We start from the raw sequence: 25896 nt of genomic DNA, 5'->3' as shown, positions 1-25896 counted from the left end.
GTTAAAAAAAGAGAGAACAGAGTAGTGAGCAGAAAGCCAGTAATAGAGCGCATGAAAAAATAAAAAAAACGAAGAACAGAGAGCAGTTAGCAGGCAGTGCTGACCTTCGGCGACCAGACTAAGACGACGGCGCGAGTAGAGGACAGACGAGGACGACGGCGAGCAGAAGACAGGCAAAGACGACGAACACCTAGAGTGCAGACGAAGATGACGACGGTGAGTGAGAAGAAGACGAAGCTGTTCGGCAAAGGGGCTAGGGCTTAGTGTGCAAAGGCTTCCATGGTTCGAAGAGAGAGAAAGTGAAAGACTGAAGACTGCTTTTTTCTTTATTTGGACCCTAAACGTACAACAACACCGTTTATTTGACTGAAGGTTGCTTTTTAATTGATCTCTCCTTTTTCGTAAATTTTTTACAAAACTAATAAGTAAAGCTTACAAATTTACATGGCCAGGAACCTTTTGCACATGCTTAAGATCCTTGGTTCAACTCCCATATGTAACATTTTTAAACATATATAAGTATAACACATATTATGGAGGGTGCGGGTAGGGCGGGTAGGGTTGAGGCTCAACCCGCACTCTACCCGCTCCGCGCCCAACCTTACCCGCAGCGGATCATGGGACCACTCATTTCCACACTTTACCACCCAATTAAGATCAGCTACAGTTCTTGGCTATATACATAGCATACCTTACTAATATATTTTACAAACCATTATAATCGTTCGCAACACATGCACATACGACAATGCCATGTTGCATGCGTCCATGGCCATGGAGTCTAGTCATGAGTGCGCATAAGAGTGCGCCACAACTTCTCTGCCTCCTGATCCATAGCCCGCTTCTTCTGGTTCCAGTAAGGTAAGATGATCTTTGTTGCAGTTTTCATTCTCACCTTTTCACTCATCATGACACCAAGCCTCCTAGGGTCAAGTAACCCTCATTCAGCAGCCAGTAAAGGCACCACACAGTGAAATCGTTCCTGGTTTAGAATTTCACAACTTGTTAGACCCTCAATATTAGACAAATTACTAGTTTGGCAATAATATGATTACATGTAATACTCAATCACTAAAGAAATCATTAAAGCACCTATCTGGTAGGCTGGGCACTCCTTTGGGATAATTAATGGGTCCCCAAGTTGTAGGATCCGACGAGACTTCTCTGAAACTGCCAGTATTCTGCTCTTACTTGAAAATTTGTGATAAGGTTATCATCTACATAAAACACAGTCCCACAGTAACTTGCTTAGCAAAGTAGTTATACACCACATGGAAATCACAAGGTCATTAGAAAACTGTGGGAAAGGGCATGGCACTCACAATTGTGCGCATGTTGCGCTCTCTACGCTCCATGTTTTCATCGGTCTTGGTAATATCCAATGAGTAAACCCTGCCTTGTTTGACGTGGACCACCATAATGTACCATGAATGATTAGGTTCACATATGGGGATTATCACCTACCATGTACACAAAATAAGGAATTACCACATCCTCCTACCACCCCAACATTACAGAATCCAAATGTGAAAGCAAAGTTCTTTAAGTTATACCTTCTCCAACTTAGTTGTGATAGGCATCCAACGACACAGGTGTTTTTTGACTATGACATCAATGGGCCTCAACTGAATGACATCAACAGCGAAGGGACTTGGGAGGAAACAAAAGCAAATGGGAGTGTCTCTTGATGCTCTCAGAGAAGCAAACACAACAACAATGTTCACAATCTTCCATAGAAAATATGAGGAAGCCATTAACTGATAACAAGATACTAGTCATCACCAACAAAGTACCCAAATAAGCCTGTCATTTCTATTTAGCTGGAATCACTTACATCAGAGTGTGGAACAAATTTTGGGATCAGAGAATGGAACATGTCCCTAGCGACCTCCAACTCATAAAATTTGAAGAGTACCTTACTGCAGCATAATGGAGTTAATTATATTACTCATAACGGGTTTGGCTTTATAGTTTGGCAATCAGAGAATTGAAACAATAGAAAATCTTAGAGGAACTTACTCAAGATCATCTATCTTTGCATAGACGTAAGTAGCGATGCGGCATTCGTCGTAAGTTAGATCCGTATCAGCAGTTGGGTCGAAGACCATCTCATGGCTCTACAATCAACAGAAAAATTGCAACGAATCACAGACCATACTTACACCTATATTATTAAGGTATGCACAATTTTCATTTTTTTTACCATGGGTATGAGAAAGATAAGGGACTCAAGCCTTGAGATGAGTCTAGGATGCCTGACCCCTCTCTCGCCCTGACTCAGTCGAGTTATCGACTTTCCTGCCGACTCTGGTTGAATTGGGTTTGTAGCTTCCACAGTAGCTATCAGATGATGGGGCTGGTCTGAGAAAGAAACAGCCTACTCCACTTTAAGTATCTTGTTTGCACACAAGGGTGTAGCTGAATGCGAGAACACCTCACAGACGACACTTGTGCGGTCAAGTTGTTCAAAACCTGGGAAGTCATTAAATGCCTGCATGATCTACTAATAAATTAGCTTAAATCAAGTGCTAGAGGTGTCGTATTCAAAATTATGTGAGACAACTGGAAGACATGGAGAAAACTTGGGAGTTATATGTGTACACCTTATCAGTCGACCGTTGCTCGATGCAGGGGCGCGATATGTTCCCACCGAGGCTCAGCTTAGGTGTGCCAAGTTCCCAATGCATCATAGTCCCAGATTGCAGCCCCATGCGCCTACAACCAACAACCAGAGGTGGGGTAGAGAGGTTCTCATCGATGACAATGTCATCATCATAACCAAGGGAGTTGGGGATTATCACATTCCACATGTACCTGGAATCGTTTTCGATAATACCCTTCCCTTTGTCAGCTACATTGGTCAGGTGGATGTAGGTTTGGTTTTTCTGATCCCTTTGACCTATTGTGGTAGTGGTTCCCTTGTCAGGGCAGGCATGTAGACGTCCAACACTGTGATTGTTTCCCGCAAAGCTTGTGACAGCAGTGGTAGTTCCTGAAGTCACGATCAACGGGGTCGCACCGCTTGAGTTTTGCACCTTCACCAAACGCTGAAGTTCACCCAGGTTTGCCTCCAGAGTAAGTGATCTAGATTCGATCCTCTGCATGCAAAAAAAAAAACCTTTTTCTTAATGGGTTCCACTAATTTTAATGGTACAAGACACGAAGAAGACATATGTATTTGAGAGTGAACATGTTCACAGAAGACACCAATACTTCATGAAGACTTCCTTGGGTTGGCTTTCATAAAAATTTAGTTTCGCTTAAAATGGGCCCTTCAAGGTCAGACTCCCATATCATGTACACTACATGCATTGGGACCCAAGTGTTGACCAAAATTTATCCTAAAGTTTAAAACTTTTGTGCCACCCCCCATGTACACTTTATGGATAATCACTGTTTATATTTTGTTTTACCCAAACCCCATTGACCTTACTAAAACAAGTAATCAAACAATGGACTAGGGCATGAAGCTCAACTGCGGCCAGGATGTTCCAGAGAACGTCGGAGATGACGCCGGCTCTACCCTATTGACCCTCACTAGTAGTTGTACTCCCTCAAATGGTTGTTATGTTAAACAAATCACACATAAAAGGTCTTAGGTCCATTACTGAAACAACATCTTCTACAAAAACAACAAATCAATACGGGTTTCCAAGGGTTTACGATTCTCACCGCGTTGACTGGTAACTCTAGGTTGACGTCGATGTTTCCAACGTCGGGGACTGATTGTGCATTGGTCGGGCACTGAGTCGAGGGAACCAGCTTAAAGAAAAGAAAGAGAATGTTAGTTCGGAATAAACATTTGCATCTTGCTGGGAGTGGGAGTGCCAAATAAGAATCCCTATTTGGTTAGAGAAGGTACCCATTTTTTTCTTCTGGGAGCTGATAATCGGTCGGCACAACTTGTTCATCTTTCATTACTGACGACATAGTTAGAAACACAGCATCAGAAGTTAGGAACTAGAGAATGGGGAGAAGATATGGAGTATGCAAATGTGGAAGTGCAATGTGGGATCCTTATATAAGCAAGTTTTGCTTCGTGCATCATGTAAAGCGTTTTCTTCTCCGAACAAGACGTGTACGGCAGAGCATGGCCCACAGATAGGGTTTGATGACTATGATCCGATCTACAACCACTATACTTTGCTCCGTGCCCACTAGACCCGACAAATATCATTTCCTCTCTTCCCATGAAAAGAAGGATTTCATTCGCGCCATCGACGAGGTCGGGCAGATTGAAAATTGGGTTGCCAGTGTTGCCTTACGTAACTCCTCTCTACATTTGTAATGATTATCCTATTCTTGAAGGACACATCACGCCATTTATGCAGCAGATGAAATTTGCCCAAGATTTACTACCTGCCCTCCTACAATAGGGAGGTTGCTTTTGGTGTTAACCCAATCATTAATGGTAATTTTCGTCGTCGACTGCTCTTCATACCTACACTAATCTGTCGGTTCTCGATCATGCTGGAATAGGATTTACTATCCTTTTGCGTCTGTCACTAACGCCCTGTAATCGCGAGTTTGGAGCTCATCACAGTCATTCATTCATTGAATCCTACTCGGAATACCACAGACAAGGTTTAGACTTTCCGGATTCTCTTGAATGCCGCCATCATTCTAGCTTACGCCACGAAGATTCTGATTAAGAGATCTAAGAGATACTCATTCAATCGAAGGTAGAACGGAGGTGTTTGTCAGGCACGCGTTCATAGGGAATGATGATGATTGTCACGTTCATCACATTCAGAGTGAAGTACGAATGAATATCTTAGAAGTGAAACAAGATGAATTGAATAGAAAACAGTAGTACTTTGCATTAATCTTTGAGGAACAGCAGAGCTCCACACCTTAATCTATGGAGTGTAGAAACTCTACCGTTGAAAATACATAAGTGAATAGAGGGTAAGCATGGCCGAATGGCCAGCCTCCCATGGAGGTCTAGAGATCTAAAAATGATCAAAAGATGTCTAATACAATAGTGAAATGTCCTATTTATAATAAACTAGCTACTAGGGTTTACATGAGTAAGTAATTGATGCATAAATTCACTTCCGGGGCCCACTTGGTGTGTGCTTGGGCTGAGCTTTAACTTTCCACATGAAGAGGCCATTTGTGGAGTTGAACGCCAGGTTTTGATCCATTTCTAGCGTTCAACTCTGGTTTTGGATCCTTTTCTGGCGCTGGACGCCAGAATTGGGCAGAGAGTTGGCGTTGAACGCCAGTTTGCGTTGTCTATTCTTGGCCAAAGTATAGACTATTATATATTGCTGGAAAGCCCTAGATGTCTACTTTCCAATGCAATTGAAAGCGCGCCATTTTGAGTTCTGTAGCTCCAGAAAATCCATTTTGAGTGCAGGGAGGTCAGAATCCAACAGCATCAGCAGTCCTTCTTCAACCTCTGAATCTGATTTCTGCTCAAGTCCCTCAATTTCAGCCAGAAAATACCTGAAATCATAGAAAAACACACAAACTCATAGTAAAGTCCAGAAATGTGAATTTAACATAAAAACTAATGAAAACATCCCTAAAAGTAACTAGATCCTACTAAAAACATACTAAAAACAATGCCAAAAAGCATATAAATTATCCGCTCATCACAAAAACTTGGTACGCGGAATTGTGATTACACTTTAATTATGTAAAGTTCATTGCTCTTTCTTTCCTTGGAAATGGCGCCAAAAACATGATGCCAAAACCACGGTTCACAACTCCGTGTAACTGACCAGCAAGTGCACTGGGTCGTCCAAGTAATACCTTACGTGAGTAAGGGTCGAATCCCACGGAGATTGTCGGTATGAAGCAAGCTATGGTCACCTTGTAAATCTCAGTCAGGCGGATATAAAACAGTAATGGGTTTTCAAAAATAAATAAATAAAAGAAGGGATAGAAATAATTATGTAAATCATTGGTGAGAGTTTCAGATAAGCGAATAGAGATGCTTTCGTTCCTCTGAACCTCTGCTTTCCTGCTATCTTCATCCAATCAGTCTTACTCCTTTCCATGGCTGGCTTTATGTGATACATCACCACTGTCAATGGCTACTTTCGGTCATCTCTCGGGAAAATGATCCAATGCCCTGTCACGGCACGGCTAATCGTCTAGAGGCATCACCCTTGTCAATGGCTTCATCTTATCCTCTCAGTGAAAATGGTCAACGCACCCTGTCACGGCACGGCTATTCATCTGTCGGTTCTCGATCATGCTGGAATAGGATTTACTATCCTTTTGCGTCTGTCACTAACGCCCTGCAATCGCGAGTTAGGAGCTCGTCACAGTCATTCATTCATTGAATCCTACTCGGAATACCACAGACAAGATTTAGACTTTCCGGATTCTCTTGAATGCCGCCATCATTCTAGCTTACACCACGAAGATTCTGGTTAGGAGATCTAAGAGATACTCATTCAGTCGAAGATATAACGGAAGTGGTTGTCAGGCACGCGTTCATAGGGAATAATGATGATTGTCACGTTCATCACATTCAGATTGAAGTACGAATGAATATCTTGGAAGTGAAACAAGATGAATTGAATAGAAAACAGTAGTACTTTGCATTAATCTTTGAGAAACAGCAGAGCTCCACACCTTAATCTATGGAGTGCAGAAACTCTGCCGTTGAAAATACATAAGTGAAAGGTCCAGGCATGGCCGAATGGCCAGCCCCTCTAAAACGTGATCAATAGTCTCCTAAGATGAACAATGGATTAAAACTAAGACCAAAGATCAAAGATGGTCAAAAAGACGTCTAATACAATAGTGAAAGGTCCTATTTATAATAAACTAGCTACTAGGGTTTACAGAAGTAAGTAATTGATGCATAAATCCACTTCCGGGGCCCACTTGGTGTGTGCTTGGGCTGAGCTTGAGTGTTGCACGTGTAGAGGTTCTTCTTGGAGTTGAACGCCAGCTTTTGTGCCAGTTTGGGCGTTCAACTCTGGTTTTGGCTCCTTTACTGGCGCTGGACGCCAGATTTGGGCAGAAAGCTGGCGTTGAACGCCAGTTTACATCGTCTATTCTTAGCCAAAGTATGGACTATTATATATTGCTGGAAAGCCCTGGATGTCTACTTTCCAACGCAATTAGAAGCGCGCCATTTCGAGTTCTGTAGCTCCAGAAAATCCACTTTGAGTGCAGGGAGGTCAGAATCCAACAGCATCAGCAGTCCTTCTTCAACCTCTGAATCTGATTTCTGCTCAAGTCCCTCAATTTCAGCCAGAAAATACCTGAAATCACAGAAAAACACACAAACTCATAGTAAAGTCCAGAAATGTGAATTTAACATAAAAACTAATGAAAACATCCCTAAAAGTAACTAGATCCTACTAAAAACATACTAAAAACAATGTCAAAAAGCGTATAAATTATCCGCTCATCACAACACCAAACTTAAATTGTTGCTTGTCCCCAAGCAACTGAAAATCAAATAGGATAAAAAGAAGAGAATATACTATAAATTCCAAACTATCAATGAAACATAGCTCCAATCATATGAGCGGGACTTATAGCTTTTTGCCTCTTGAATAGTTTTGGCATCTCACTCTATCCATTGAGGTTCAGAATGATTGGCTTCTATAGGAACTCAGAGTTCAGATAGTGTTATTGATTCTCCTAGTTCAGTATGATGATTCTTGAACACAGCTTCTTTATGAGTCTTGGACGTGGCCCTAAGCACTTTGTTTTCCAGTATTACCACCGGATACATAAATGCCACAGACACATAATTGGGTGAACCTTTTCAGATTGTGACTCAGCTTTGCTAAAGTCCCCAATTAGAGGTGTCCAGGGTTCTTAAGCACACTCTCTTTTTTTTTTTTGCTTTGGACCTTGACTTTAACCGCTCAGTCTCAAGTTTTCACTTGACACCTTCACGCCACAAGCACATGGTTAGGGACAGCTTGGTTTAGCCGCTTAGGCCAGGATTTTATTCCTTTAGGCCCTCCTATCCACTGATGCTCAAAGCCTTGGGATCCTTTTTATTTGCCCTTGCCTTTTGGTTTTAAGGGTTATTGGCTTTTTGCTCTTGCCTCTTGGTTTTAAGAGCTTTTGGCTTTTTCTGCTTGCTTTTTTTTTTTTCTGCAAGCTTTGTTCTTTGCTGCTTTTTCTTGCTTCAAGAATCATTTTTATGATTTTTCAGATTATCAAATAACATGTCTCCTAGTCATCATTCTTTCAAGAGCCAACATATTTAACATTCTTAAACAGCAACTTCAGAAGACATATGCACTGTTCAAGCATACATTCAGAAAACAAGAAGCATTGTCACCACATCAATATAATTAAGCTAAGTTCAAGGATAAATTCGAAACTCATGTACTTCTTGTTCTTTTGAATTAAAACATTTTTCATTTAAGAGAGGTGATGGATTCATAGGACATTCATAACTTTGAGACAAAGTTACTAACTACTAATGATCATGTAATGAAGACACAAACATAGATAAGCACATAACATTGAAAACAAAAAACAGAAGAAATAAGAACAAGGAATGAATCCACCTTAGTGATGGTGGCGTTTCCTTCTTGAGGAACCAATGATGTCCTTGAGCTCTTCTATGTTTCTTCCTTGTCTTTGTTGCTCCTCCCTTATTGCTTTTTTGATCTTCTCTAATTTCATGAAGGATGATGGAGTGCTCTTGATGTTCCACCCTTAGTTGTCCCATGTTGGAACTTAATTCTCCTAGGGAGGTGTTGATTTGCTCCCAATAGTTTTGTGGAGGGAAGTATATCCCCTGAGGTATCTCAGGGATCTCATGGTAATGAGCTTCATACGCCTCTTGAGCTCCATGAATGGGCTCTCTTGCTTACTCCATCTTTTTCTTAGTGATGGGCTTTAGAGATGAATCTTTCCATCTCCCATGGCTCAGAGGTGAAAGCACTTGCCTTCCCTTTCCTCTTTGAGGTTTCTCTGGCCTTAGGTGCCATCAATGGTTATGGAAAAACAAAAAGCTTATGCTTTTACCACACCAAACTTAGAATGTTGCTCGCCCTCGAGCAAAAGAAGAAAGAATAGAAGAAGAAGAAGAAGATATGGAGGAGATGGAGGGATGTGTGTATGGATATGAGTGGTGAATGGAAAACAGAAGAGATGACCATGAATGGAGAGAGAGAGGGTGAGGTGGGTGGGGATCCTATGGGATTCACAGATCCTGAGATGATCCTGTGGTGTCCACAGATCTTGAGGTGATCCTGTGGTGTCCACAGATAAAGAGGTGTCAAGGATTTACATCCCTGCACCCATTAGGCATGTAAAATGCCCTTGCACACAACTCTGGGCGTTCAGCGCCAGGTTGGTGCCCATTTTGGGCGTTCAACGCCCATTTACTGGCCATTTCTGGCGTTGAACGCCAGAATCATGCTTGTTCTGGGCGTTCAGCGCCAGCTCCTCTCCAGGGTGCAATTCTGGCGCTGAGTTGTGAATCACACTTTTCACAACTCGTACCATTAACCAGCAAGTGCACTGGGTCGTCCAAGTAATACCTTACGTGAGTAAGGGATTGTTGGTTTGAAGCAATCTATGGTTATCTTGCAATTCTTAGTCAGGAAGTCAATTATATTTATCAGTTGAATTGCGAATGAACAAGAGATCATGGGTTAAAAGTTACTTGTTATGCAGTAATGGAGAATATGTTAGAGTTTTGGAGAGGCTTTGTCTTCTGAATTTCTGCTTTCCTCTGTGCTCTGATTCACGCACGCACGTCCTTCTATGGCAAGCTGTGTGTTGGGGATCACCGTCGTCAATGGCTACATCCCATCCTCTCAGTGAAGAATATGCTCACATGCTCTGTCACAGCACGGCTAATCATCTGTCGGTTCTCGATCATACTGGAATAGGATTCTTCGTCCTTTTGTGTCTGTCACTAACGCCCAGCACTCGCGAGTTTGAAGCTCGTCACAGTCATTCGATCATTGAATCCTACTCGGAATACCACAGACAAGGTTTAGACTTTCCGGATTCTCATGAATGCCGCCATCAGTTCTAGCTTATACCACGAAGATTCTAATTAAGAGATCTAAGAGATACTCATTCAATCGGATATAGAACGGAGGTGGTTGTCAGGCACACATTCATGGTTTGAGGAAGGTGATGAGTGTCACGGATCATCATCTTCATCACAGTTAAGCGCGAATGAACATCTTAGATAGGAACAAGCGTGTTTGAATGGAAAACAGAAATACTTGCATTAATTCATCGAGACACAGCAGAGCTCCTCACCCCCAACAATGGAGTTTAGAGACTCATGCCGTCAAAGGGTACAAAGTTTAGATCTAAAATGTCATGAGATACAAAATAAGTCTCTAAAAGTTGTTTAAATACTAAACTAGTAGCCTAGGTTTACAGAAAATGAGTAAACTATAGCAGATGGTATAGAGATCCACTTCTGGGGCCCACTTGGTGTGTGCTGGGGCTGAGACTTAAGCAATTTACGTGTATAAGGCCATTTTGGGCGTTCAACGCCAGGTTTGAATCCATTTCTGGCGTTGAACTCCAACTTTTGATCCTTTTCTGGCGCTGGACACCAGAATTGGGCAGAGAACTGGAGTTGAATGCCAGTTTACGTCATCTATCCTTGAGCAAAGTATGGACTATTATATATTTCTGGAAAGTCCTGGATGTCTACTTTCCAACGCAATTGGAAGCACGCCATTTCGAGTTCTGTAGCTCCAGAAAATCCACTTTGAGTGCAGGGAGGTCAGAATCCAACAGCATCAGCAGTCCTTTTTCAGCCTGAATCAGATTTTTGCTCAGCTCCCTCAATTTCAGCCAGAAAAATACCTGAAATTACAGAAAAACACACAACTCATAGTAAAGTCCAGAAATATGAATTTTTCCTAAAAACTAATGAAAATAAACTAAAAACTAACTAAAACGTACTAAAAACTATATGAAATTAACCCCAAAAAGCGTATAAAATATCCGCTCATCACAACACCAAACTTAAAATGTTGCTTGTCCTCAAGCAACTAGACAAATAAAATAGAAGACTAATGGGTTGAGAAGCAATAATATCTCAGAGTTTTTGAGTGAAGCTCAGATTCCAATTAGATGAGCGGGACTAGTAGCTTTTTGCTTCCGAACAGTTTTGGCATCTCACTTTATCCATTGAAGCTCAGAGTGATTGGCATCTATAAGAACTTAGAATTTAGATAGTGTTATTGATTCTCCTATTTTAGTATGATGATTCTTGAACACAGCTATTTCATGAGTCTTGGCCGTGGCCCTAAGCACTTTGTTTTCCAGTATTACCACCGGATACATAAATGCCACAGACACATAATTGGGTGAACCCTTTGGATTGTGACTCAGCTTTGCTAAAGTCCCCAATTAGAGGTGTCCAGGGTTCTTAAGCACACTCTTCTTTTTGCTTTGGACCTTGACTTTAACTGCTCAGTCTCAAGTTCTCACTTGACACCTACACGCCACAAGCACATGGTTAGGGACAGCTTGGTTTAGCCGCTTAGACCAGGATTTTATTCCTTTAGGCCCTCCTATCCACTGATGCTCAAAACCTTGGGATTCTTTTTATTTGCCCTTGCCTTTTGGTTTTAAGGGTTATTGGCTTTTTGCTCTTGCCTCTTGGTTTTAAGAGCTTTTGGCTTTTTCTGCTTGCTTTTTCTTTTTCTTTCTATATTTTTTTTTCGCCTATTTTATTATATATATATATTTTTTTTTCTGCAAGCTTTGTTCTTTGCTGCTTTTTCTTGCTTCAAGAATCATTTTTATGATTTTTCAGATTATCAATAACATGTCTCATGTTCATCATTCTTTCAAGAGCCAACATATTTAACTATCTTAAACAACAAATTCAAAAGACATATGCACTGTTCAAGCATTCATTCAGAAGACAGAAAGCATTGCCACCACATGTTACTAATTAGAATTTTTCTTATTAAAAACTCGAAATTTTATTGCCTCTTATTCAAAAGATCTACTATTTTATTCATGTTTGCTGATGATGAGAAAAATAGACTATAACTTAATTGGGGATAAAATCAAAATAGACACTAGTTACTACTAATGATCATGTAATGAAGACACAAACATAGATAAGCACTTAACATAGAGAAAATGAAAAACAGAGAAAGTAAGAACAAGGAACGAGTCCACCTTAGTGATGATGGCATTTCCTTCTTGAGGAACCAATGATGTTCTTGAGCTCTTTTATGTCTCTTCCTTGCCTTTGTGGCTTGATTCCTAGTGATTTTTGGTATTTCTATCCTCAGTTGCTTCCAATAATTATGTGGAGGAAAGTGCATCCCCTGAGGTATCTCAGGGATCTCTTGATTTGCAGCCACATGTTCTACCACTGAGCTATAGATCCTTCACATAATTGTTTTACCACACCAAACTTAGAATGTTGCTCGCCCTCGAGCAAAAGAAGAAGGAATAGATGAAGAAGAAGATGTGGAAAAAAAAACTAGGATTATGAGGAGGGAAGGTGGGGATCCTGTGGGGTCCACAGATCTTGAAATGATCCTGTGAGGTCTACAGATCTTGAGGTGTCAAGGCATTTACATCCCTGCACCAATTTAGGCATGCAAAATGCCCTTGCACACAACTCTGGGCGTTCAGCGCCAGGTTGGTGCCCATTTTGGGTGTTCAACGCCCATTTACTAGCCATTTCTGGCGTTGAACGCCATAACCATGCTCTGTTCTGGCGTTGAACGCCAGACAGGTGCTTCCTTCAGGGTGTGATTTTTCTTCTGCTATTTTTGATTCCGTTTTCAATTTTTAATATTTATTTTGTGACTCCACATGATCATGAACCTAATAAAACATGAAAAACCATGAAAATAAATAAAAATTGGGTTGCCTCCCAACAAGCGCTTCTTTAATGTCCTTAGCTGGACCTTGCTGAGCTTTTAATCTAGCTTCAACCTTGAGCACTCTTTTTCAACATTGCCTTCAAGATAGTGCTTGATTCTCTGTCCATTAACAATAAACTTCTTGTCAGAGTCAATATCTTGAAGCTCTACATAACCATATGGTGATACGCTTGTAATCACGTATGGTCCCCTCCACCAGGATTTCAATTTCCCAGGGAATAGCCTGAGTCTAGAGTTGAACAGCAGAACCTTCTGTCCTGGTTCAAAGATTCTAGATGACAGCTTTCTGTCATGCCACTTTTTTTATTTCTCTTTATAAAGCTTGGCATTTTCGAAAGCTGTGAATCTGAACTCCTCTAGCTCATTTAGCTGGAGCAATCTTTTTTCTCCTGCTAATTTGGCATCAAAGTTTAGGAATCTGGTTGCCCAGTAGGCCTTATGTTCCAGTTCCACGGGCAGGTGACATGCCTTACCATACACCAGTTGGTATGGAGAGGTCCCTATAGGGGTCTTGAATGCTGTTCTGTAAGCCCACAGAGCATCATCCAAGCTCCGTGCCCAATCCTTTCTACGGGTATTTACTGTCCGTTCTAGGATTCTCTTTAATTCTCTGTTAGAGACTTCAACTTGCCCATTAGTTTGTGGATGATATGGAGTAGCCACCTTGTAGCGAATTCCATACCGAACCATGGCAGAGTAAAGCTGTTTATTGCAGAAGTGAGTGCCCCCATCACTGATTAGTACTCTAGGGACACCAAACCTGATAAAAATATATTTCTGGAGGAACTTCAGCACTGTTTTAGTATCATTGGTGGGTGTGGCAATGGCCTCAACCCATTTTGATACATAGTCAACTGCCACCAGAATATAAGTGTTTGAGTATGATGGTGGGAAAGGTCCCATGAAGTCAATTCCCCATACGTCAAATAACTCAATTTCCAAGATTCCTTGTTGAGGCATGGCGTAACCATGAGGCAGATTACCAGCTCTTTGGCAATTGTCACAGTTACGTACAAACTCTCAGGAATCTTTATAGAGTGTGGGCCAATAGAAGTCACATTGGAGGACCTTGGTGGCTGTTTGCTCACCTCCGAAATGGCCTCCATATTGAGATCCATGGCAATGCCACAGGATCCTCTGTGCTTCTTCTCTAGGCACACACCTACGGATTATTCCGTCTGCACATCTCTTAAAGAGATAAGGTTCATCCCACAAGTAGTACTTTGCATCAGTAATTAATTTCTTCTTTTGTATCCTGTTGTACTCCTTGGGTATGAATCTTGCAGCTTTATAGTTTGCAATATCGGCAAACCATGGTGTTTCCTGAATGGCAAATACATGCTCATCCGGAAAGGTCTCAGAGATCTCAAGAGAGGGGGAGGGCGTCCCTTCTACTGGCTCTATCCGGGACAGATGATCAGCTACTTGGTTCTCTGTCCCTTTTCTGTCTCTTATTTCTATATCAAACTCTTGCAGAAGCAACACCCATCTGATGAGCCTGGGTTTTGAATCCTGCTTTGTGAGTAAATATTTAAGAGCAGCATGATCAGTATACACAATCACTTTTGATCCTACTAAGTATGATCTGAACTTGTCAATGGCATAAACCACTGCAAGTAATTCTTTTTCTGTGGTTGTGTAATTTTTTTGGGCATCATTTAAAACGCGACTAGCATAATAAATGACATGCAGAAGCTTGTCATGCCTCTGTCCCAATACTGCACCAATGGCGTGATCACTGGCATCACACATTAGCTCAAATGGTAACGTCCAGTCTGGTGCAGAAATGACTGGTGCTGTGACCAGCTTAGCTTTCAGCGTTTCAAATGCCTGCAGGCACTCTGTGTCAAACACAAATGGCGTGTCAGCAGCTAGCAGATTGCTTAGAGGTTTTGCGATTTTTGAAAAATCCTTTATAAACCTCCTATAGAATCCTGCATGCCCCAGAAAGCTTCTGATTGCCTTAACATTGGCAGGTGGTGGTAATTTTTCAAGTACCTCTATTCCCTTGTTTGAGATTTTATGCCCAAGGACAATCCCCTCAGTCACCATGAAGTGACATTTTTCCCAGTTTAAAACTAGGTTGGTCTCTTGGCATCTTTTCAGAACAAGTTTCAGGTGATCAAGACAGGAGCTGAATGAGTCTCCATATACTGAGAAGTCATCCATGAAGACTTCCAGAAATTTTTTCACCATATCAGAGAAAATAGAGAGCATGCATCTCTGGAAGGTTGCAGGCGCATTACATAGCCCAAATGGCATCCTTCTATAAGCAAACACTCCAGATGGACATGTGAATGCTGTTTTCTCTTTATCCTGGGGATCTACTGCAATCTGGTTATAGCCTGAGTAGCCATCCAAAAAGCAGTAATAATCATGACCTGCTAGTCTTTCTAGCATCTGGTCTATGAATGGTAAAGGAAAATGATTCTTTCTGGTGGCTGTATTGAGCCTTCTGTAGTCAATACACATGCACCACCCTGTAACTGTTCTTGTAGGAACCAGTTCATTTTTTTCATTATGAATCACTGTCATGCCTCCCTTTTTTGGGATGACTTGGACAGGGCTCACCCAGGGGCTATCAGAAATAGGATAAATAATCCCAGCCTCTAGTAATTTGGTGACCTCTTTCTGCACCACTTCTTTCATGGCTGGATTTAGCCGCCTCTGTGGTTGAACCACTGGTTTGGCATTATCCTCCAATAAGATTTTGTGCATGCATCTAGTTGGGCTTATGCCCTTAAGGTCACCTATGGACCACCCAAGAGCTGTCTTGTGTGTCCTTAGCACTTGAATAAGTGCCTCCTCTTCCTGTGAATTTAAAGCAGAGCTTATGATCACTGGAAAAGTGTCACCTTCTCCCAGAAACGCATATTTCAAGGATGGTGGTAATGGCTTGAGCTCGGGTTTAGGAGGTTTTTCCTCTTCCAGAAGAAATTTCAAAGGCTCTTTCATGTCCTCTGACTCCTCTAAATCAGGCTGAACATCTTTAAAGATGTTTTCCAACTCTGATTCAATACTCTCAGCCATGTTGATCTCTTCTACCAAAGAGTCAATAAGATCAACTTTCATGCAGTCTTTTGATGTGTCTGGATGCTGCATGGCTTTGACAGCGTTCAACTTGAATTCATCATCATTGACTCTCAGGGTTATTTCCCCCTGTTGGACGTCAATGAGGGATCGTCCAGTTGCTAGGAAGGGTCTTTCTAGAATGAGAGTAGCACTCTTGTGCTCCTCCATTTCCAGTACAACAAAGTCAGTGGGAAAGGCGAATGGCCCAACTCTGACAATCATGTATTCAATCACGCCTGATGGGTATTTAGTGGAACCATCAGCAAGTTGGAGACATATCCGGGTTGGTTTAACTTCTTCAGTTAAGCCAAGCTTTCTGATAGTGGATGCAGGTATTAGGTTGATGCTTGCCCCAAGATCGCATAAAGCTGTCTTGGTGCAATTACCTTCTAATATGCATAGTATCAGAAAACTCCCAGGGTCTTTAAGCTTTTCAGGAAAGCTCTTCAGAATGACTGCACTGCATTCTTCAGTGAGGAGAACTCTTTCTGTTTCTCTCCAATCCTTTTTATGACTCAAGATCTCTTTCATGAACTTGGCATAAGAAGGTATTTGCTCAAGTGCTTCTGCAAATGGAATCTTTATTTCAAGAGTCCTGAGATAATCTGCAAAGCGAGCAAATTGCTTATCCTGCTCCTCTTTCCGGAGTTTTTGAGGATAAGGTATCTTGGCTTTATATTCTTCAACCTTAATTGCTGTAGATTTACTGCCTACAGAAGTGGTTGAAGAAGCCTTTTTAGAGGGGTTGTTATAAGCATTTGTGTGTGTCTGATCCCTCACTGGCAATTGAGTGCCAGAGTTAGAAACTGGAGTGACGTTAGATGCCAACTCCTTGTCTGTTCCTGGCGTCTGAACGCCAGAATTGTGCCCATTTTGGGCGTTCAGCGCCAGATCCTGCCCATTTTGGGCGTTCAACGCCAGATCCTTGCCCATTTCTGGCGTTGAACGCCAATCCTGAGATGATCCTGAGATGATCCTGTGGTGTCCACAGATCTTGAGGTGATCCTGTGGTGTCCACAGATCCGGAGGTGTCAAAGATTTACATCCCTGAACCCATTAGGCATGCAAAATGCCCTTGCACACAACTCTGGGCGTTCAGCGCCAGGTTGGTGCCCATTTTGGGCGTTCAACGCCCATTTGTTGCCATTTCTGGCGTTGAACGCCAGAACCATGCTTGTTCTGGGCGTTCAGCTCCAGGATACTGCCCATTTTGGGCGTTCAGCGCCAGAACTATGCTCTGTTCTGGCGTTGAACGCCAGACAGGTGCTTCCTCCAGGGTGTGATTTTTCTTCTGCTGTTTTTGATTCCGTTTCTAATTTTTTTTTCGTTTATTTTGTGACTCCACATGATCATGAACCTAAGAAAACATGAAAAACAAAAACAAAATTAGATAAATAAACATTGGGTTGCCTCCCAACAAGTGCTTCTTTAATATCAATAGCTTGACAGTGGGCTCTCATGGAGCCTCACAAATGTGCAGAGCTTTGTTGAAACTCTCCAACACCAAACTTAGAGTTTGACTGTGGGGGCTTGGGTTGACTCTGCTTTGAGAGAAGCTTTTCATGCTTCCTCTCCATGGTTGCAGAGGGAGATCCTTGAGTTTTAAACACAAGGGAATCCTCATTCCATTGAAGGACTAGTTCACCTCTGTCAACATCAATCACAGCTCTTGCTGTGGCCAGGAAAGGTCTTCCTAGGATGATGGATTCATCCTCTTCCTTTCCAGTATCCAGGACTATGAAATCAGCAGGGATGTAAAGGCCTTCAACCTTTACTAACACGTCCTCTACTTGTCCATATGCCTGTTTTCTTGAATTGTCTGCCATCTCTAATGAGATTTTAGCAGCTTGCACCCCATAGATTCCCAGTTTCTCTATTACAGAGAGGGGCATGAGGTTTATTCCTGAACCAAGGTCACACAGAGCCTTAAAGATCATGGTGCCTATGGTACAAGGTATTATGAACTTCCCAGGATCCTGTCTCTTCTGAGGCAATGTCAGTTGATCCAGATCACTTAGTTCATTGATGAACAAGGGAGGTTCAACTTCCCAAGTATCAATGCCAAATAATTTGGCATTTAGCTTCATGATTGCACCAAGAAACTTGGCAGTTTGCTCTTCAGTAATATCCTCATTCTCTTCAGAAGAGGAATACTCATCAGAGCTCATGAAGGGCATAAGGAGGTTCAATGGAATCTCTATGGTCTCTAGATGAGTCTCAGATTCCTTTGGTTTCTCAGAGGGAAGCTCTTTATTGGTCACTGGACGTCCCAGGAGGTCTTCCTCCTTGGGATTCACGTCCTCCTCTCCCTCATTGGGTTCGGCCATTTTGCTTATGTCAATGGCCTTGCACTCTCCTTTTGGATTCTCTTCTGTATTGCTTGGGAGAGTACTGGGAGGGATTTCAGTGATCCTTTTACTCAGCTGGCCCACTTGTGCTTCCAAATTTCTAATGGAAGACCTTGTTTCATTCATGAAACTCATAGTGGCCTTGGACAGATCAGAGACTAAGTTTGTTAAATTAGAAGTATTTTGTTCAGAGTTCTCTGTCTGTTGCTGAGTGGATGATGGATAAGGTTTATTATTGTTGAACCTGTTTCTTCCACCATTATTAAAGCCTTGTTGAGGCTTTTGATCCTTCCATGAGAAATTTGGATGATTTCTCCATGATGAGTTATAGGTGTTTCCATAAGGTTCACCTAAGTAATTCACCTCTGCTATTGCAGGGTTCTCAGAATCATAAGCTTCTTCTTCATAAGAAGCCTCTTGAGTACTGTTGGATGCAGCTTGCATTCCATTCAGACTCTGAGAGATCATATTGACTTTCTGAGTCAATATTTTGTTCTGAGCCAATATGGCATTCAGAGTATCAACTTCAAGAACTCCCTTCTTCATAGGCGTCCCATTATTCACAGGATTCCTTTCAGAAGTGTACATGAACTGGTTATTTGCAACCATGTCAATGAGTTCTTGAGCTTCTGCAGGCGTTTTCTTTAGGTGAATGGATCCACCTGCAGAAGTATCCAATGACATCTTTGATAACTCAGATAAACCATCATAGAATATATTCAGGATGGTCCATTCTGAAAGCATGTCAGAAGGACACTTTTTGGTCAGTCCTTTGTATCTCTCCCAAGCTTCATAGAGGGATTCACCTTCTTTCTGTCTGAAGGTCTGAACGTCCACTCTAATCTTACTAAGCTTTTGAGGAGGAAAGAACTTGGCTAAGAAAGCCTTGACCAGCTTATCCCATGAGTTCAGGCTATCCTTAGGTTGAGAATCCAACCATAGTCTAGCTCTGTCTCTTATAGCAAAAGGGAAAAGCATGAGCCTGTAGACTTCAGGATCTACTCCATTAGTCTTTACAGTATCACATATCTGCAAGAATTCAGTTAAGAACTGAAAAGGATCTTCAGATGGAAGTCCATGAAACTTGCAGTTCTGCTGCATCAGAGAAACTAATTGAGGTTTCAGCTCAAAGTTGTTTGCTCCAATGGCAGGAATGGAGATGCTTCTTCCATGTAAACTGGAATTTGGTGCAGTAAAGTCACCAAGCATCCTCCTTGCATTATTATTATTTTCAGCTGCCATCTCCTCTTCTTGTTCGAAAATTTCTGAAAGATTCTCTCTGGATCGTTGTAATTTAGCTTCTCTTAATTTTCTCTTCAGAGTCCTTTCAGGTTCCGGATCTGCTTCAACAAGAATATTCTTGTCCTTGCTCCTGCTCATATGACAAAGAAGAGGGCACAGAAAAAATAATAATAATAATAATAATAGAGATCCTTTATACCACAGTATAGGGATCCCTTTGTGAGTGGAAGAAAAGAGGGAGATAAAGAATGTAATGTAATGGAAGAAACACAACTGTGAGGAGGGTAGAGATGTGAGATGAGATGTTAGTAGATTAATAAATAAATAGAATAAGATGGGAGAGGGAGAATTTTCGAAAATAATTTTTGAAAAAGGGTTAGTGATTTTCGAAAATAGTTTTTGGAAAAGATTAGTATTGTTTTCGAAATTTTTTTTTAAATCAAAAATAAAAATAATTAGTTTAATTAAAAAGAAATTTTGAAAAAGCGGGAAGATATTTTCGAAAATTAGAGAGAGAGAGTTAGTTAGGTAGTTTTGAAAAAGTTAAGAAATAAACAAAAAGTTAGTTAGTTAGTTGAAACAAATTTTGAAAAGATAAGAAGTTAGGAGGTTAGAAAAGATATTTTGAAGCCAACTTTTTGAAAAAGGTAAGATAAGAAGATATTTTAGAAATTAGTTTTGAAAAAGATTTGATTTTTAAAATCTCAATTAATGACTTGATTCATAAGAAATCACAAGATATGATTCTAGAACTTAAAGTTTGAATCTTTCTTAACAAGCAAGTAACAAACTTCAAATTTTTGAATCAAAACATTAATTGATTATGTTATTTTCGAAAATTTGATATAAAAATAAGAAAAAGATTTTTGAAAAATATTTTTGGAATTTTCGAAAATAACTAAGAATTTTGAAAAAGATTTTATTTTTGAAAAAGATTTTGAAAAAGATAAGATTTTCAAATTGAAAATTTGATTTGACTCATAAGAAACAACTTGATTTTAAAAATTTTTTAAAAAGTCAACTCGAATTTTCGAATTTGATGAGAAAAAGGGAAAGATATTTTTTTGTTTTTTGAATTTTTATGACGAGAGAGGAAAACAGGAAAAATGATGCAATGCATGAAAGTTATGGATCAAAACAATGAATGCATGCAAGAATGCTATGAATGTCAAGATGAACACCAAGAACACTTTGAATGTCAAGATGAACATCATAGACACAATTTTGAAAAATTTTTAATGCAAAGAAAACATGCAAGACACCAAACTTAGAATTCTTTAATGCTTACGCACTAAGAATTCAAGAATGCATATGAAAAACACCATACAACACAAAACAAAAAATCATCAAGATCAAACAAGAAGACTTACCAAGAACAACTTGAAGATCATGAAGAACACTATGAATGCATGAAATTTTCGAAAAATGCAAGATGCACATGCAAATGACACCAAACTTATGACATGACTCATGACTCAAACAAGAAACACAAAAATTGTTTTTGATTTTTATGATTTTCTAATTTTTTTTTTGGATTTTTTTCGAAATTTATATGAAAAAGAAAAAATAAGGATTCCAAAATTTTTAACATGAATTCCAGGAATCTTGCATTCTTAGTCTAAAGCTTCAGTCCAGGAATTAGACATGGCTCACTAGCAAGCCAAGCTTTCAATGAAAGCTCCGGTCCAAAACACTGGACATGGCCAATGGCCAGCCAAGCTTCAGCAGGTGAATCAGGAACAGTAGCAGGTGGATTAGCAACAACTAGCTTGCTCTTGATAACAAATTGCTGCCTCAGTCCAAATAAATTTAGACATGGCTTTACAGCCAGCCAGGCTTCACATGCTTCATGAAACACTAGAATTCATTCTTAAAAATTTTGAATAAAATTTTTGAAAACATTTTTATATTATTTTTTTTTCGAAAACAAAGGAGAAAATTTTGAAATATTTTTGAAAAAATTTTTTTTTTGAAAAGAAAACAAAAAGAAAATTACCTAATCTGAGCAACAAGATGAACCGTCAGTTGTCCAAACTCGAACAATCCCCGGCAACTAGACAAATAAAATAGAAGACTAATAGTTTGAGAAGCAATAATATCTCAGAGTTTTTGAGTGAAGCTCAGATTCTAATTAGATGAGCGGGACTAGTAGCTTTTTGCTTCCGAACAGTTTTGGCATCTCACTTTATCCATTGAAGCTCAGAGTGATTGGCATCTATAAGAACTTAGAATTCAGATAGTGTCATTGATTCTCCTATTTTAGTATGATGATTCTTGAACACAGCTATTTCATGAGTCTTGGCCGTGGCCCTAAGCACTTTGTTTTCCAGTATTACCACCGGATACATAAATGCCACAGACACATAATTGGGTGAACCCTTTGGATTGTGACTCAGCTTTGCTAAAGTCCCCAATTAGAGGTGTCTAGAGTTCTTAAGCACACTCTTCTTTCTGCTTTGGACCTTGACTTTAATCGCTCAGTCTCAAGTTTTCACTTGACACCTTCACGCCACAAGCACATGGTTAGGGACAGCTTGATTTAGCCGCTTAGGCCAGGATTTTATTCCCTTAGGCTCTCCTATCCACTGATGCTCAAAGCCTTGGGATCCTTTTTATCACCCTTGCCTTTTGGTTTTAAGGGCTATTGGCTCTTTGCTCTTGCCTTTTAGTTTTAAGAGCTTTGCTTTTTCTGCTTGCTTTTTCTTTTTCTTTCTATTTTTTTTTTCGCCACTTTTTTTTTCTGCAAGCTTTGTTCTTTGCTGCTTTTTCTTGCTTCAAGAATCATTTTTATGATTTTTCAGATTATCAATAACATGTCTCTTGTTCATCATTCTTTCAAGAGCCAACATATTTAACAGTCTTAAACAACAAATTCAAAAGATATATGCACTGTTCAAGCATTCATTCAGAAGACAGAAAGCATGGCCACCACATTTAACTAATTAGAATTTCTCTTATTAAAACTCGAAATTTTATTGCCTCTTATTCAAAAGATCTACTACTTTATTCATGTTTGCTGATGATGAGAAAAATAAACTATAGCTTAATTGGAGATAAAATCAAAATAGATACTAATTACTACTATATGACTCCTAAGGTAAACTTCTATAAGGACACTATCACAGAGTTAAGGCAGAAATTGGAAATTAACAACCTTTATTCTGGGAGAACGGGGGTTCCTCTGATCTTTGGGGTGCTTGGTCCTGCAAGAGATACTTTCTGGCGCTTCAAGTCCCTTAAGTCACGCCCTTGCTCCTCTTGTTCTTTAATCATATATGTAAGAATTTGACTGTGTTCCTTTTGTTCTTTTATGATTTGTTCCATAGCTTCCCGTATCTTGGTAACAGACGTCTCAAGATACTCCCAGTATTCAGATTGAGGGATCTCTGGGAGGAATTCCTGTGTTTTCTTCTTGATGGGATCATCTTGTGCTTGTTGTTTTTCCATTGATGCTTTGGTGATTGGCTTCTCAACTGAGATATACTCAGTTATTCCCATCCTTACTCCAGCATCCTTGCAGAGCAGAGATATCACGCTTGGATAAGCCAACCTGGCCTCTTTAGAATTTTTGTTAGCAATTTTGTAGAATTCAGCTGAGATCAACTGATGAACCTCCACTTCCTTTCCCATCATGATGCAATGGATCATCACTGCTCTTTTAACTGTGACTTCAGAACGGTTGCTAGTAGGCAACAGAGAATGCCCAATGAAGTCCAGCCATCCTCTGGCGACTGGTTTGAGATCCTCTCTCTTGAGTTGATTTAGGACACCCTTTGTGTTGGTGGTCCACCTGGCTCCAGGGATACATATGTCCTCTAGAATCTTATCCAGGCCCTTGTCTGCTCTCATCATTCTCCTGTTGAAGGAGTCTGGATCGTCTTTCAGCTGAGGTAGCTTTAAGATCTCTCTGATCTTATCAGGGATGGTATGAACAATCTTTCCTCTGACCATGGTTTGATATTCATAGAAAGCAGTTCCAGATAGTTTTTGCTTGTCAGTCTGCCACATATTAGCATAGAACTCCTGGACCATATTCCTTCCCACTTTCATTTCAGGATTAGCTAGGACTTCCCAGTTCCTGATTCGAATTTGCTGCTGGATCTCCGGATATTCATCTTCTTTCAGATCGAATCTAACTTCCGGGATCACTGATCTCAGACCTATTATTTTGTTATAATGGTCTGAATGTTCTTTAGATAAGAACTTCCCTTGATTCCAAAGTGGTTTTGGAACGCTCTCTTTCTTGCCTCTTGGAGTGGGTTGTTTTCCTTTGGGAGCCATGATCTTAGTGATCACGGATAAACACACCAAACTTAGAGGTTTGCTTGTCCTCAAGCAAAATAAAAGAAAGGAGAGGGATAGAAGGAGAGCTAGGTGCAATTGTTGATGGGAGGGGAGGGAGGCCGAACTCAACTTTATAGGGAGGGAGGGTGGGTTTTTCGAAAAAAAAGAGATAAAGATATGATAAAAAGATTTATTTGGAAAAGATAAGATAGAAGATATGATAAGAGAAGATATAGTTTAAAATTGAGAGGATATGAAAGATTTTTGAAAAAGATAGATTTAGATTTTGAAAAAGATAAAGTGGAGGTTTTGAAAAAGATATTGATGAGTTGAAAAGATAGATTTGTAAAAAAAAAAATTTGAAAAGAGTTGGGTTGAATTTGCAAAGAGGGTTGGTGCTTATGGATTAAGATATATTTGATATTTTTAAGGTAGGGTTTTTAGAAATTATGGAATTTAGAAATCAAGGTTCTTAACATGTTTATGTAAGAAATCATTAATTGAAGTAAGAAAATCAAGATTGGAATGAAAAAATATGAAGAAAAATGAACTTGCCTCCTCCCTATCATCCTGGCGTTTGAACGCCCAAACACTGCCTGTTTTGGGCGTTCAACGCCCAAATGCTGCTCTCCTGGGCGTTCAACGCCCAGCTGCTGCCATTACTGGCGTTCAACGCCCAGTGGGTGCCCATTTCTGGCGTTGAACGCCCAGATTGCTACCATTACTGGCGTTCAACGCCCAGTGGATGCCCATTTTGGGCGTTGAACGCCCAAAATACACTTTTACTGGTGTTTTCTTGCCAGTGAGCTCTTTTTCTCTGTTTTGTGTGCAGATTCCTTCTGTAACCCTGTGAACTTATGCAATTGATTATTTACCTTGTCATCAATGAACTCTATATAAACAAATAAAAATAAAAATAGAAATAGGGCAAAAATTCTTAGAGGATTGATGCCCCATGACTGGGTTGCCTCCCAGCAAGCGCTTCTTTAGTGTCTTTAGCTGGACTTTGCTGAGCTTTTAATCTAGCTTCAGCCTTGAGCACTCTTGCTCAATGTTGCCTTCAAGATAGTGTTTGATTCTCTGTCCATTGACAATGAATCTCTTATCAGAATCAATATCTTGAAGCTCCACATAACCATATGGTGATACACTTGTAATCACGTATGGTCCCCTCCACCAGGATTTCAATTTCCCGGGGAATAGCCTGAGTCTAGAGTTAAACAGCAGAACCTTCTGTCCTGGTTCAAAGATTCTAGATAACAGCTTTCTGTCATGCCATTTTTTTTATTTTTCTTTATAAAGCTTGGCATTTTCGAAAGCTGTGAATCTGAATTCCTCTAGCTCATTTAGCTGGAGCAATCTTTTTTCTCCTGCTAATTTGGCATCAAAGTTTAGGAATCTGGTTGCCCAGTAGGCCTTGTGTTCCAGTTCCACGGGCAGGTGACATGCCTTACCATACACAAGTTGGTATGGAGAGGTCCCTATAGGGGTCTTGAATGCTGTTCTGTAAGCCCACAGAGCATCATCCAAGCTCCGTGCCCAATCCTTTCTACGGGTACTTACTGTCCGTTCTAGGATTCTCTTTAATTCTCTATTAGAGACTTCAGCTTGCCCATTAGTTTGTGGATGATATGGAGTAGCCACCTTATGGCGAATTCCATACCAAACCATGGCAGAGTAAAGCTGTTTATTGCAGAAGTGAGTGCCCCCATCACTGATTAGTACTCTAGGGACACCAAACCTGCTAAAGATATGTTTCTGGAGGAACTTCAGCACTGTTTTAGTATCATTGGTGGGTGTGGCAATGGCCTCAACCCATTTTGATACATAGTCAACTGCCACCAGAATATAAGTGTTTGAGTATGATGGTGGGAAAGGTCCCATGAAGTCAATTCCCCATACGTCAAACAACTCAATCTCCAAGATTCCTTGTTGAGGCATGGTGTAACCATGAGGCAGATTACCAGCTCTTTGGCAACTGTCACAGTTACGCACAAACTCTCGGGAATCTCTATGGAGTGTGGGCCAATTGAAGCCACATTGGAGGACCTTGGTGGCTGTTCGCTCACCTCTGAAATGGCCTCCATATTGAGATCCATGGCAATGCCATAGGATCCTCT

General features: G+C 40.5%; 1 non-coding gene across 1 annotated transcript; it reads left to right on the top strand.

The window, feature by feature from the left end:
- Positions 1 to 18989: 18989 nt before the first annotated feature.
- LOC112787169 (small nucleolar RNA R71) lies at positions 18990 to 19096 on the top strand. The gene has a single exon (XR_003194598.1). It is a non-coding gene; the product is annotated as a small nucleolar RNA R71 (small nucleolar RNA).
- The last annotated feature ends 6800 nt before the right edge of the window (positions 19097 to 25896 follow it).

This window comes from Arachis hypogaea, chromosome 20 (genome assembly GCF_003086295.3).
Source record: "Arachis hypogaea cultivar Tifrunner chromosome 20, arahy.Tifrunner.gnm2.J5K5, whole genome shotgun sequence".
NCBI classification, from domain to species: Eukaryota; Viridiplantae; Streptophyta; class Magnoliopsida; order Fabales; family Fabaceae; genus Arachis; species Arachis hypogaea.
The sequence above is the reverse complement of the archived record's forward strand: the minus strand, read 5'-3'. Positions and strand labels throughout refer to the sequence as shown.